General features: G+C 42.6%; 1 long non-coding RNA gene across 1 annotated transcript in view; it reads right to left on the reverse strand.

Annotated features, from left to right (window-relative positions):
• Positions 1 to 532: 532 nt before the first annotated feature.
• LOC108533703 (uncharacterized) overlaps positions 533 to 12,354 on the reverse strand; it is a 40,429-nt gene continuing 28,607 nt past the window's right edge. Inside the window, exons 3-4 of the long non-coding RNA XR_001886797.1 lie at positions 727 to 807; positions 533 to 601 (exon numbers count right to left, since the gene is read on the reverse strand). This is a non-coding gene — a long non-coding RNA (uncharacterized LOC108533703). The remainder of the gene's footprint in view (positions 602 to 726; positions 808 to 12,354) is intronic.

The raw sequence follows: 12,354 nt of genomic DNA on the forward strand, positions 1-12,354 counted from the left end.
TTCCTTAGCTGCATATATCTTCCTTCCCATGGACTAGGCAGCTCAGGAAAAACAGAGTGGGAGCTCCTGCCCAGACCACCACGTGAATGCCTGGGTGCTGATGCAGAGAGACTAACTAGAGACAAGTAGCAGCTTTGGCCTGAGACATATTTGACCAGAGGCACAGGATGTACTTGCTTAACGGTAACCTAATACCAGGGTTAACCCTTGCCCAGCTGTTCCAGGTTAGGGGCCCTTTCTGCACTGACAGTCTTCTTCAAGAACAAAAGAATATTTTGAATTGGAAAAGATTAGCTTGCTCTTTCCTTCATTTTCAGTTGAGGAAACTGAGGTCAGAAAGGGTGAGAGACTTGGCTGGACTATGACGAGATCGCTGGGGCTGGAACCTTGTTTCTGTACTTGAGGGCCAGCTGCCAGTAGCCTTCTCCCTGTACCACTCCCAGGTGGTTTGCTCATCCCAACGCACTGCAGTGTGGGGAAGGAGAGTGTGCTCTTCTTCACAACCCAGCAGGGATTAACACAGGCTACTTACCTGATTTTAGAAAGTACTTGGTGAATCAATATAATGAGTCTCAGAATTCAAATTTTCTCTCAGATTTTACTATTGAAAAAATGAAAAGAACAAAAAGTAAAAACAAATGGACCAATTTTTTAAAGATCACGCAAGTCATCACCCTTCCCACCTAATTGATCAACTCCCTTGGAAGGTGACGGCTTCTCTCCTACCTGTCTAAGCACACATGAATCACATCAAGTCCTCCATGTGGCTCAACACCGCCTCTTTTCCTCTCGCACACCTGGTGGAGACTGTTGAATGAATAAACAGACAACCTCATTTGTAAGTAGGTGGCTTGGAATCCAGAATGCATTTTCCAAAGGAAACGACGTCATAGGAGGGCTTGGGTTTCCTGGGCCTGCCCACAAAGCCTAATTAATCTATCACACTACTGAAAGGCTATATATTTTCAGTAGGAAATAAGGGGAAAAAGAAGTACAGTTACCATACCCGTTATAAAATAAACATAAAAACCCAAACAAGAAATGCTTGCCTAGGGCAGACCTTACCTCTACTACCCAGCTCCACTCAGAAGACGGAGCAGAGCCTGTCTCTTTCTCCTAAATGAGTGATCATGCCTCAAAATTAGTGCCTTCATTTACTAATAGCCAAATCTCTCTCTGACAGCTGCTCAGATTAACCAGGCATATATTACTTTCATCTTTAATAAACAGGCACTCTAGAGTCAGTGGCTGGTCTCCATGGCAACCAGATGAAGTTTTTCCGCTGATGTCGGGGGCAGAAAGGCAGAAGGAATAGACGCTGAGATGGCAGGGGAAGGTATGTATGGATTATAATGTACTGTCCTCCATTTCCTTACTGGTCCCAGGCTACCTCCCAGCAAGAATGGAGAGTGGCTGTTTCAACCTTCTACTGCACACAGAGGAAGAGGGGTCCTGATCAGTGCTATCAGTACCATGGGAAAGGGCTGGGTTACAGAGCTCAGCGCACACCAAGGCCTGCACTGCTAAGGAGCTACATGCAATTGCATCCAACTGGATTCTCATTTCCTGTGTGTGCCTGGCCCTGTGCTTCATGCTGCAGAGGTGGTTTACAGTAAGAGCATGTAGACTTGAGTGAGGAGAGGTGCCAACACATATCATGGGGAGGGCAGGAGGAGGTCCAGCCCCTGCCTCCCCAACCAGGAGCAGCTGCAGCTCACAGCACCATTTGCCCTCAAGCTAAGCCACACCTAGTTCTTGAGCTCTGGCTAGAATGACTTTAGCCTTGCCAATCTAGCAGCTGGTCAGGCTGAATCAAGCATTTTTTTTTTTTTTTTTTTTTTGATAGTTCATGGATGCAGCATCATCCACTGGGCCCCTAACACCTGGAGACCCACAGAATTCCTGCCTTCCCTCAGCCATGACTGGTGGATTGACTTGGCCTGCATGACTGGGATGTGACTCACATTCCTAACCCAGGCTGGGGCCCTGACACCCTGCGTTTGTCTTGCCTGCATCTTACCTCAGGCACCTGAACCTAGTTTCATATCCCTAGGCAGGTTCCTGCTCTAAGGGAATGGTCACCCAGAACCAACCTGACAAAACTTTCATTCTATTTCAGCTACTGTTTGCTGCTGGAACTGCCTACCTCTGTGCCCCAGTAGGGGGACAGATTGCTGTGGGCCCTGAAGACTGGACCTTGGACCACTTGCACCTCCTCATGCCAAGGCCTGTCAACTTCTGGTACCAAATCTTCCTCATCCCTACAAACCAGGGATGCTGCCAAAATACCAGAAATCCTTATTCCTGAGACTGAGGTGGTATTTGAAATGGGTCTTGAAGGGTGGCCAGGATTTGGACAATAAAAGAGAGGACTTTCTCTGTCAGCACCAGGGTCCTTGATGAGAGTCATAGAGTGATGGTGTAATTCATTCAAATCTCTATTAGGTAACCCCAGCCTCCTGCCCCACTCAATAGGTAAGAGTACAGGTCATCCTGGTGGGTGGAATCAGCTCCTTCCAGGGCACCTGCTGCACAGACAGGAGTTCAGTCACGGCCTCCTCCTGGAGTTGGGTTATATAAATACAACCAATATCCTTCTAGGGTTCTTAAAGTGGAACTTTACAGCCAGATTCTGTAAAGAGAATTTATAACTAAAATGTACTAAACATATTCACTCATTATTCACAAAATCAATGAGGCTAGAGAAGCAGGGACCTGTCACAAAGGCTCTTGTAGGACACATTAAGGAGCTTGGATTTTGTTTAAGGAGACAATGTTGAGCTACCAAACAATTTTAATCTAGGGAATAATGTGATCAGATGAGGGTTGAAGAAAATGCCTGGCCGGGCGCAGGGCTCACACCTGTAATTCCAGCACTTTGGGAGGCCGAGGCGGGTAGATCACCTGAGGTCAGGAGTTCAAGACCAGCCTGGCCAAGATGGTGAAACCCCGTCTCTACTAAAAATACAAAAAAGTTAGCTGGGTGTGGTGGCAGGTGCCTGTAATCCCACCTACTCAGAAGGCTGAGGCAGGAGAATCACTTGAACCTGTGAGGCGGAGGCTGCAGTGAATCAAGATTGCATCGCTGCACTCTAGCCTGGGCAACCGAGTAAGACTCTGTCTAAAATAAAATAAAATTAAATAAAATTAAAAATTAAAAAAAAAGAAAATGTCTATGCTGTTGTAGGCATAGAGGTGGGAGTGAGGGTTTGGAGACTTGAAAGAAGAAGCCAAGAGGCCACTTCTGCCCAGTTGCTCCATGAGGGGCAAGGAGATTCCCAGACAGCAGGCTCCTCCACTTGCCCCATCTGTTTTCATGGTGCTTTCTGCTGAACTCCCCATGCCTCTGCTGTGTCTCCTGCCTGCTCCCCCTTGGGTGCTTCCCTGTATTCCTTTTCTCCAGTACTTTTCCACTTGCACCCTCCATCACTGTTTCCTGAGCTCACCTCTCCTTTTCCTACTCTGTGCTCTGGTATTCAACATGGAGGGTGGGGGTGGGGGGTGAGGAAAGCTGCTTGCTTTGCCCCAGGTAATTCTCTCATCCTCTCTGCCAGCTTTCAGGGGAAATACTGGTCCCAGAAGACAAACCCTTCCTCCTGTCCATTGGAAACAAGTAGGTTGATTTTTCCATCACAGGAGTGAAACAGCAAAGGCTGTTGGTTGCACCAGTGGATCCAGCGTCTACTAAGAGCTTACTACTCATTTCTATCCATTTAGTATGGTATACTCCAGAAGATTCTCTTGCCCCTCCCTTGACCCGAAATACCTCCTCTACTGGTGCCTGAAAGCCTACCATTAACCTAGTCATTCCTTTGTGTTAATCATTACTTTCTCCCAATGTTCTTCCTTTGAACATAAAAGCACTTCTAGAAGGGAAAAGATTTGCTTCCTAATGCCTCTATGCAAACAAAGAATGGAGGGGAAAGTGCCAAAGGTTTCAAACCTTCCCAATGGGATTGGAGTATAAATCTAATTTGACTAGGTGCAGAATTAACAAAATACATTGAAATTATAGAACTGCTGATGTCCATATAGTCATTTTTCCATTTTTTAATCTTCTTCATTTAACTGTAACATACATGCAATAAAGTCTACAAGTCTACAAATCTTAAATGTACAGCTTAATACATTTTACATATGTATACACTCATGTAACCAAACTACCACCTAGATTAAATATATTTCCAGTGCCCCTAGAAGGCTCCTGCATTTCTTTCTAGTCAATACTCCTCCAAAAATAACCACTTTTCTGACTTCTGTTACCCTAGAATAGTTTTGCCTATTCTTGAGCTTCATGTAAATGGAGCCATGTGGAGCCCAGACTTTTCGACTCAATATAATATTTTTGAGATTCATGCATGTTGTTGCATATATCAGTCATCTGTCCTTTTCTATTATTGCTTAGTATTTACTACAATGTCTTAATCCATTTTTCTGTTGATAAATACTTGAGTTATTTCCAGTTTTGCAAAAAACTGTTTCCTATTTTGAATAAAGCTGCTGAAACATTCTTGTACAAGGTTTTGTGAACATACGCACTAATTTTGCTTGGACATATACCTAGCGGTGGGATTCTTGTTTCATAGAGTAGACATGTACATAACTTTATTAAAAACCATCAAATAGATTTTCAAAGTGATTATATCTTTTTTCATTCCTACCAGCAAATGTGTGAAAGTTGTAGTCACTTCACATTGGGTCAGTCTTTTCAATTTTAGCTATTCTGGCAGAGAAAAATTTGCAGTACATTTGCTACGAGAGGTAAATTCCTGAGCTGGGGGTCCTTGGCAGGAGAATAGAGGCCTCCTATCAGTGATAGATGTGGAAATGCAGTTCTGATGAGTATTCATTTTGTTTCATCTTAATAATGAGAAACTGTGGGGCTAGAAAGCTAGAGAAATATTTTTTATCTTGTATCAGTACCAACTAAAAGAAAGCCAATTCTGGGGGTGGTGGGAGGGTGTAACCAGTGGGGAAAAGGGCTCATTTAGGCTAATTCTAACATAACATTCCAGATGGGTGTTAAGACAATACTGCAGACCCATGTCTGACGATCCAGTCAGAAAGGGAGCTCAGACCAGGATACTTGGTTGCCAGTAACAGAGACTAGCCTGAGCTATTGGTGCAAAAGTAATTGCAGGTTTTGCCATTAAAAGTAATGTCTACTAAAAGTAGTAACGGCAAAACCCACAATTACTTTTGCACCAACCTAATAGCATGATCAAGTGGGAATGTACATAAGGATATTTGTGGACCCACAGAATTGACAGAGTTGAGAGCCAGGCCTAGAGATGAGCAGGAACCAAGGAGGATCCAGAAGGCCAGGAGCAGGCAGCTCAGTCAGTGTGCTTCCCTGTTAACTGTTTCTGTGGTCCTTGTGTCACTTGTTCGAAGTTCAAAGATCCAGAAGCATTTATCAGATTTGTTTGAGCTTAGGCCGCATGCCCACCCTCAGGGCTGGAGGAAGCAGAATCTGTCCACTTCACAATCTTCCATCGTGGGGAGCAGACGCCTGGATTTATACCCCACGAAGGCTGTATCCACGGGAATAAGTAACTCCCCAAAAGAAATCACATGCCATCAGGAAAGAGGAATGGATGTTGAGTAGCCAAAGAAATGCCACATGTTCACTACAGGCCTACCTTCAACAGCATTAAATACACACTATTGTGTTAATAGCTATGGGCGAATGAAAGGAAACTGGCCTGGGCCTATAGGGTGAGCAAGGAAAGGGAATTCGACAGCAACAATAAAGGCCTAGTCAATTTGCTCACCGCTTCTCAAATGGACTTGAATAAGATGTCTTCTTCTTCTTTTTTTTTTTTTTTTTTTTATTTTTTTAGATGGAGTCTTGCTCTGTCGCGCCCAGGCTGGAGTGCAGTGGCATGATCTCAGCTCACTGCAACCTCTCCGTCTCCTGGGTTCAAGCGATTCTCCTACCTCAGCCTTCTGAGTAGCTGGGACTACAGGCACGCACCACCACGCCCAGCTAATTTTTGTATTTTTTAAATAGAAATGGGGTTTCACCATGTTTGCCAGGATGGTCTCAATCTCCTGACCTCGTGACCCACCTGCCTCAGCCTCTCAAAGTGCTGGGATTACAGGTGTGAGCCACCACACCTGTTCGCACAAAATTTCTTAATTTGTCATTTTTGGCATGTCTGAGTCACTCTGGGATCCCCTTGCAGTGTGGTACAACCTGTGTGAGGGGATCCTGGGTGGAGGTGGTGGGAGGTGGAGACGGTGGAACAGGGGGAAGATCGCAGCTTAGGTATGGCACTCTTTTTCAGGTGTGAGCTTCTAAAGGCCTAAGCAAATGTCTGAGACTTGAGGATAAAAAGTATAGGTTTCAAAATACATAAATCACAATACCTGAAAATACCTGTGATCCCAGCAATTTGGGAGGCTGAGGCAGGAGGATCACTTGGGGCTGGGAATTCAAGACCAGCCCAGGCAACATAGTGAGACCTCATCTCTACAAAAAATTTTAAAAATAGCCAAGGGTAGGCTGGGTGTGGTGGCTCACGCCTATAATCCCAGCACTTTGGGAGGCCGAGGCTGGCAGATCACCTGAGTTCGGGAGTTCAAGACCAGCCTGACGAACATGGAGAAACCACTGTCTCTACTAAAAATACAAAAAAAAAAAAAAAAAAAAAAAAATTAGCCAGGCATGGCGGTGCATGCCTGTAATCCCAGCTATTTGGGAGGCTGAGGCAGGAGAATCACTTGAACGTGGAAGGTGGAGGTTGCAGTGAGCTGAGATCGCACCATTGTACCATGAAAAAAAGAAAAAAACAATAGCCAAGGGTGGTGGCACATACCTGTATTCCCAGCTACTTGGGAGGCTGAAGTAAGAGAATCACTTGAGCCCAGGAAGCCAAGGCTGCAGTGAGCCATGGTGCCACTGTACTGCAGCCTGGGCAACAAAGCAAGACTCCATTTCTAAAAAAAAAAAAAAAAAAAAAAAAAAGATAAGAGAAAAGAAAATAGCAAATTCTAACTTTTAAAATGCTCCATTCAGTGTTTAGACACCCTTTCCCACTCTTAGATGACACTCCTACCTCAGCTCACAGTTTCTCAGCCTACAGTCTACTATGCATTGTTCCAAATGACAAAGCCACCAGAAAAAAGAGACAGCACGGGCACAAGGGACCCGGTTCTCCACAATAAGTTGCCACATCTTGTTCTGCATCTGAAGCAAAGACTCAAAGTCTGCTCTAGAAAAGACAAAAAAAAAGACAAAAGCCTTAATCGCATGGTTCAGAGATCTAGTTTTTGGATCCATTTTTTACTTGGAAGAGTTACTTCCACTGTTCAATGGACATAACATAGCTTTATATCTGGAAAAATTATGAAAATGTCTGAGTTACCCAATATTGGGTCAGCCTGGACTTTTGGAGCATGCATTTTTCTACAAAGGAAAGAAAACTGGTCTGGGTGTCACAAGACCTAAGTATAATCAAGGCTCTGTCATGAACTCACTACATGACCTTAGGAAAATCACAACCTTTATTCTTCAATTTCCTCTTCTATAAAATGAAGGCAATTGACTAAATGGGCACTGAAGTTTGTTCCAGCTCCATGATCACTTAAATTCTTAAATAAAAGAAGAAAGAACCATGTTACTCTCTCTGACCCATCTTCCCTAAGGCACTGCAGAAGACCAAACACATAAAATAAAAAGTATTTCAATCCAAAAAACCATGCTCAATCTCCAAGTCTCCGCAGTCTGTGATTAGTAGAATCTATCTTGCCATAATTGAGCAAAGTAGTTCTAGGAAAAAATTATACTGAATTTTACTAAATGTGCTTTCATTTGAAACCAGAGCCTTCCTTGGTTAGCCAGACCACTAGGACTGACATACTGTACCGATTACATAATGGGAGCACCATCAATATCCTTCCATTTTAGGAGAATTGGCTTTTTAGCCATCAGTCTAGAGCCCGCTATAATTTATTTTCTTTGTGGTAAGCGGATAACATGTCTACATTAGTTAAATTACTTTAATATGTGGTTGCTTTAGGCTCAAAAATTCTGACCACTCTTTTCAAGGAAACATCAACCCGCGACATGTGGACTAAATCTCCATTTTATTTCTTTGTTCATTTTTGGTTTTTTCAAATGACTTCATTTTTGTTGTGAATGCTAAATCAACTTAAATTTTGGATCTTACTAAATAACTCCAATATTTGTGTTTGTCTTTTAACCAAATACGTTGCATCATTTTGCACCCCACCACTAGGCAACACAACTGTGATCAACTATAAATTGCTGGATGGTGAGTCCTTTATTCTGTCCACAGCAAGATAAACGACTTCCTTGCCTAACCAGCTTCTCAGGCAATAGTAATCTGAACTCCTCTCACTCTCCGTCCTTCTCAGAGGAAGCCAGTACAAGTCATGCTGCTGATCCACGTGAATGTAATTTGAGCAGTTGCAAAATGTGCAAACATATTATTAGCAATGTGTTTAAACAGCACCTTTCCCTTTGGTGTTCATAATCCTTTAAAGTTATAATATAATACTCCTTCCAGCATCACTTGAAAATATATACAGCACAGCAAGAATTATATTTTTCAAGAAATGTGATGGTTTCTTTATTTATTTATGAATAAATAAAAATGATTTATCATGCCTCACATGTATTTATTTATAGGATCTATATATCCCTTGCTTCTTTCAAAAAGAGTTTGAGGCAACTTACAAACTAGTATGTATAGCCCAATTCTAATAAGGATAAAACCAGGATGGGAGGTAGAAAAGCTTTTCCCAAACACCACAGGAAGACTTAAAGGAAAATGTGACAGATGTGATTACACAGATATCTAAAAGTTCTGTGTTGCAAAGATCAAGCAGCAGAACAACAGATAAAGGATAATACCCACAACTGTGTAAAACTGCCTGTAAAATGGTTACGGTTGACCATAAAAGGCCAACCACTCAAATGTGTTGTGCAGAGAACATGATGATGAGATCCGGAAGAAGAAATACAAATAATGAAAAGTCGTGTAATTCTAGCTCCTACAGAAGGCATTTCTTTCTTTCCCTTCCTTCCTTCCCTCCTTCCTTCCCTCCCTCCCTCCCTCCCTCCCCCTCTCTCTCTCTCTCCTTCCTTCCTTCCTTCCTTCCTTCCTTCCTTCCTTCCTTTCGTCTCACTCTCTTGTCCAGGCTGGATGGAGTGCAGTGGCATGATCTCAGCTCACTGCAGCCTCTTCCTCCCAGCTTCAAGTGATTCTCCTACTTCAACCTCTCAAGTAGCTGAGGCTACAGTCGTGCACCACCACGCCCAGCTAATTTTTGTATTTTTAGTTGAGATGGGGTTTCACTGTGTTGGTCAAGCTGGTCTCTGACTCCTGATCTCATGTGATCCGCCCACCTTGGACTCCCAAAATGCTGGGATTACAGATGTGAGCCACCACACCCAGCCAGGGGTTTCAAATTAAAATAAGATGACAGTTTTCACTCAGCTGAGTGGCAAAAAATAAATAAATAAATAAAGCTGTGACATGTAGTTTTATATGAATCTTTTGGTTGTTTAAAAATTGTTAGTGCAAATGATGCTGCAATGAACATCCCGGTACATATATTTCTTAGCAAATACGTACATATTCCTATAAAATAGGTTTCTAACAGCAAAATTGAATTAAAACTTATATGCAATTTAAAAATTGATACATACTGCCAGTTTTTTGTTTTGTTTTGTTTTGTTTTGTTTTTGAGAGAGGGTCTCACTTTGTCACCCAGGCTGAAGTGCTGTGGCACCACGGCTCACAACATCCTCAACATCCTGGGCTCAAGCAATCTTCCCACTGCTCCCCACCCTCTGCACCGCCATGCCTGAGTAGCTGGGACTATAGGAGTGTGCCACCATGCCTGGGTAATTTTTTAAAAAATTCTTTTTTTGTAGAGACAGTGTCTCACTGCATTGCCCAGGCTGGTCTCAAACTTCTGAGCTTGAGCCACCCTCCAGCTTTGGCCTCCTGAATGACAGTCATGAGCCACCATGCCTGGCCTAATACTGCCAATTTACTCTCCTAAAATATTGCCCTACATTACATTTACATCTGCAGAATATGTGTATGACCATTTCCCCCTAAACATGCAATTACTATATATCCCAGCAATTGTACTCTTGGGCACTTATCCCAGGGGAAAAAAACTGCAACAACCTATTTTCACATAAAAACTGTACATAAATGTTCATAGCAATTTTATTTAATTTATAATGGCCAAAAATTGAAAACAATCCAGATGTTCTTGAATGCTGGTTAAACAAACTGTGGTATATCCAAATCATGGAATACTACTGAGCAATAAAAAGGTGAAACACATACCAACTTGGATGAATCCCCAAGAAATTATGCTGAGTGAAAAAGGCAATCCCAAAAGGTTACAAACCAAACCAAATCAAACTAAATGAATCCATTTATACAGCTTTTTTTTTTTTTTTTTTTGAGACAGATCCTCACTCTGTTGCCCAGGCTGGAGTGCAGTGGCACAATCTTGGCTCGCTGCAACCTCTACCTCACAGGTTCAAGCGATTCTTGTGCTTCAGCCTCCCAAGTATCTGGGATTACAGGCGCACACCTCCACACCCGGCTAATTTTTGTAGTTTTAATAGAGATGGGGTTTCACCATGTTGGCCAGGCTGGTCTCAAACTCCTGGCCTCAAGTGATCCACCCGCCTCAGCCTCCCAAAGCATTGGGATTATGGGCATGAGCCACCATGCCAGGCCCTATTTATCTAATATTTCTGAAATGACCAAAGTATACCAATGGAGAACAGATGAGCGGTTGTCAGGGGTTAGAGATGTGGGGAAGGGGCAAGACAGAAGAGAATGTGGCCATAAAAGGGTAACAGGACAAATTCTCCTGGTGAAGGAACTACTCTGTATTTTGACTATGATAGTCGATACATGAACCCACACTCAGGATACAATTGCATGGAACTAACACACACAAATAAGTACAGAGAAAACTGGAAAAGTTTGAAGAAGATTGATGGATTGTATCAACGTCAATATCATATCCTAGTTTTGGTATTGTTCCATAATTTTGCAAGATAGTACCATGGGAGCAACTTGGTAAAAGGAACAGGGAATCTCTCTGTAACATTTTAAAAAAATACATATGGGGGTCTCTCTACATTGCCCAGGCTGGATTCAAACTCTTGGTCTCAAGCAATTGTCCCACATCATTAGGACTACAAGTATATCCCATCACGCTGTGCTAATCATTTCTTACAACTGCATGTGATCCTACCATTGCCTCAAAGTAAAAAGTTTAATTAAGAAACATATATAAGGTGGATCTATATAACATACTATGATGTGATGATATATTGTTCCGTGAGAAAAGCATGTCACAAAAAAATAGGAGCAGAGTGTGATTATATTTGTAATAAACAAAGCCCTATATCAGATTGTATGTGAGCAAATTAATAGAAAATGCTGATTATCTCTGGAGAAGAGAAAGGGAAAAGAAACTTAGTTTTTGCTCTATATTATTCTGTATTGTTGCAGTGGTTTACAATCAACATGTCTTACTATCATGATTTCTAAAAATGTTTTCATTTTAAGGATAAATTAAATATGCCAATAATGGGTGGTTACAAATCTGTCTAGATTACGGGGTAACGATCAGTGTCTCAAGCGAGCTGGAATCAGGGAGAGGCAAGTTCCTGTAAAGACAGCAGAAGGCTGTAGCAGGGGAGTGGAATCTGCGGCAGAACAGGGCTCTTGGGAGAGTATCCTTTGAAGAGTTTGAGGAAGGTATGTAAAGGGTTGAAGGTAAGAGGGAAGCCGGAAAGGTATGCTTTTTTGGGCTATCCAGTGGCGACAAAAATACAATATTGCTTTGGTTTTCTTTTGGGAGTGGAGGCAGAGAAGTGGTGGCTAGTATCTGGGGCTTTCTTTCGGTCCTTCCTACCATAATAGTCCTCAGGGAGCAAACATGGGGGTTCAGCCAGTTACTGGGTATGTCTCCTTACACTATACAATCTAGGACAGAGGCCAGATTTGGTGGCTCATATCTGTAATCCCAGCACTTAGGAGACCAAGGCAAGAGGATCCTTTGAATCCAGGAGTTCAAGACCAGCATAAGCAACATAGTAAGACCTTGTTTCTACAAAAAATAAAAAATTAGCTGGGCATAGTGGTGCCTGCCTGTAGTCTCAGCTACTCAGGAGGCTGAGGTGGGAGGATCCCTTGAGCCCAGTGAGCTATGATCACACCAATGCACTTTAGCCTGAATGACACAGAAAGATCCTGTCTCAAAAAAAAAAAAAAAAAAAAAAAAAAAAAAAAAAAAAAAAAAAAAGGGGGGGCGGGGGTCAAGAATGGAAAAAAAAATTAT

This window comes from Rhinopithecus bieti, unplaced genomic scaffold, assembly GCF_001698545.2.
Source record: "Rhinopithecus bieti isolate Rb0 unplaced genomic scaffold, ASM169854v2 scaffold_10614, whole genome shotgun sequence".
Classification (NCBI taxonomy): domain Eukaryota; kingdom Metazoa; phylum Chordata; class Mammalia; order Primates; family Cercopithecidae; genus Rhinopithecus; species Rhinopithecus bieti.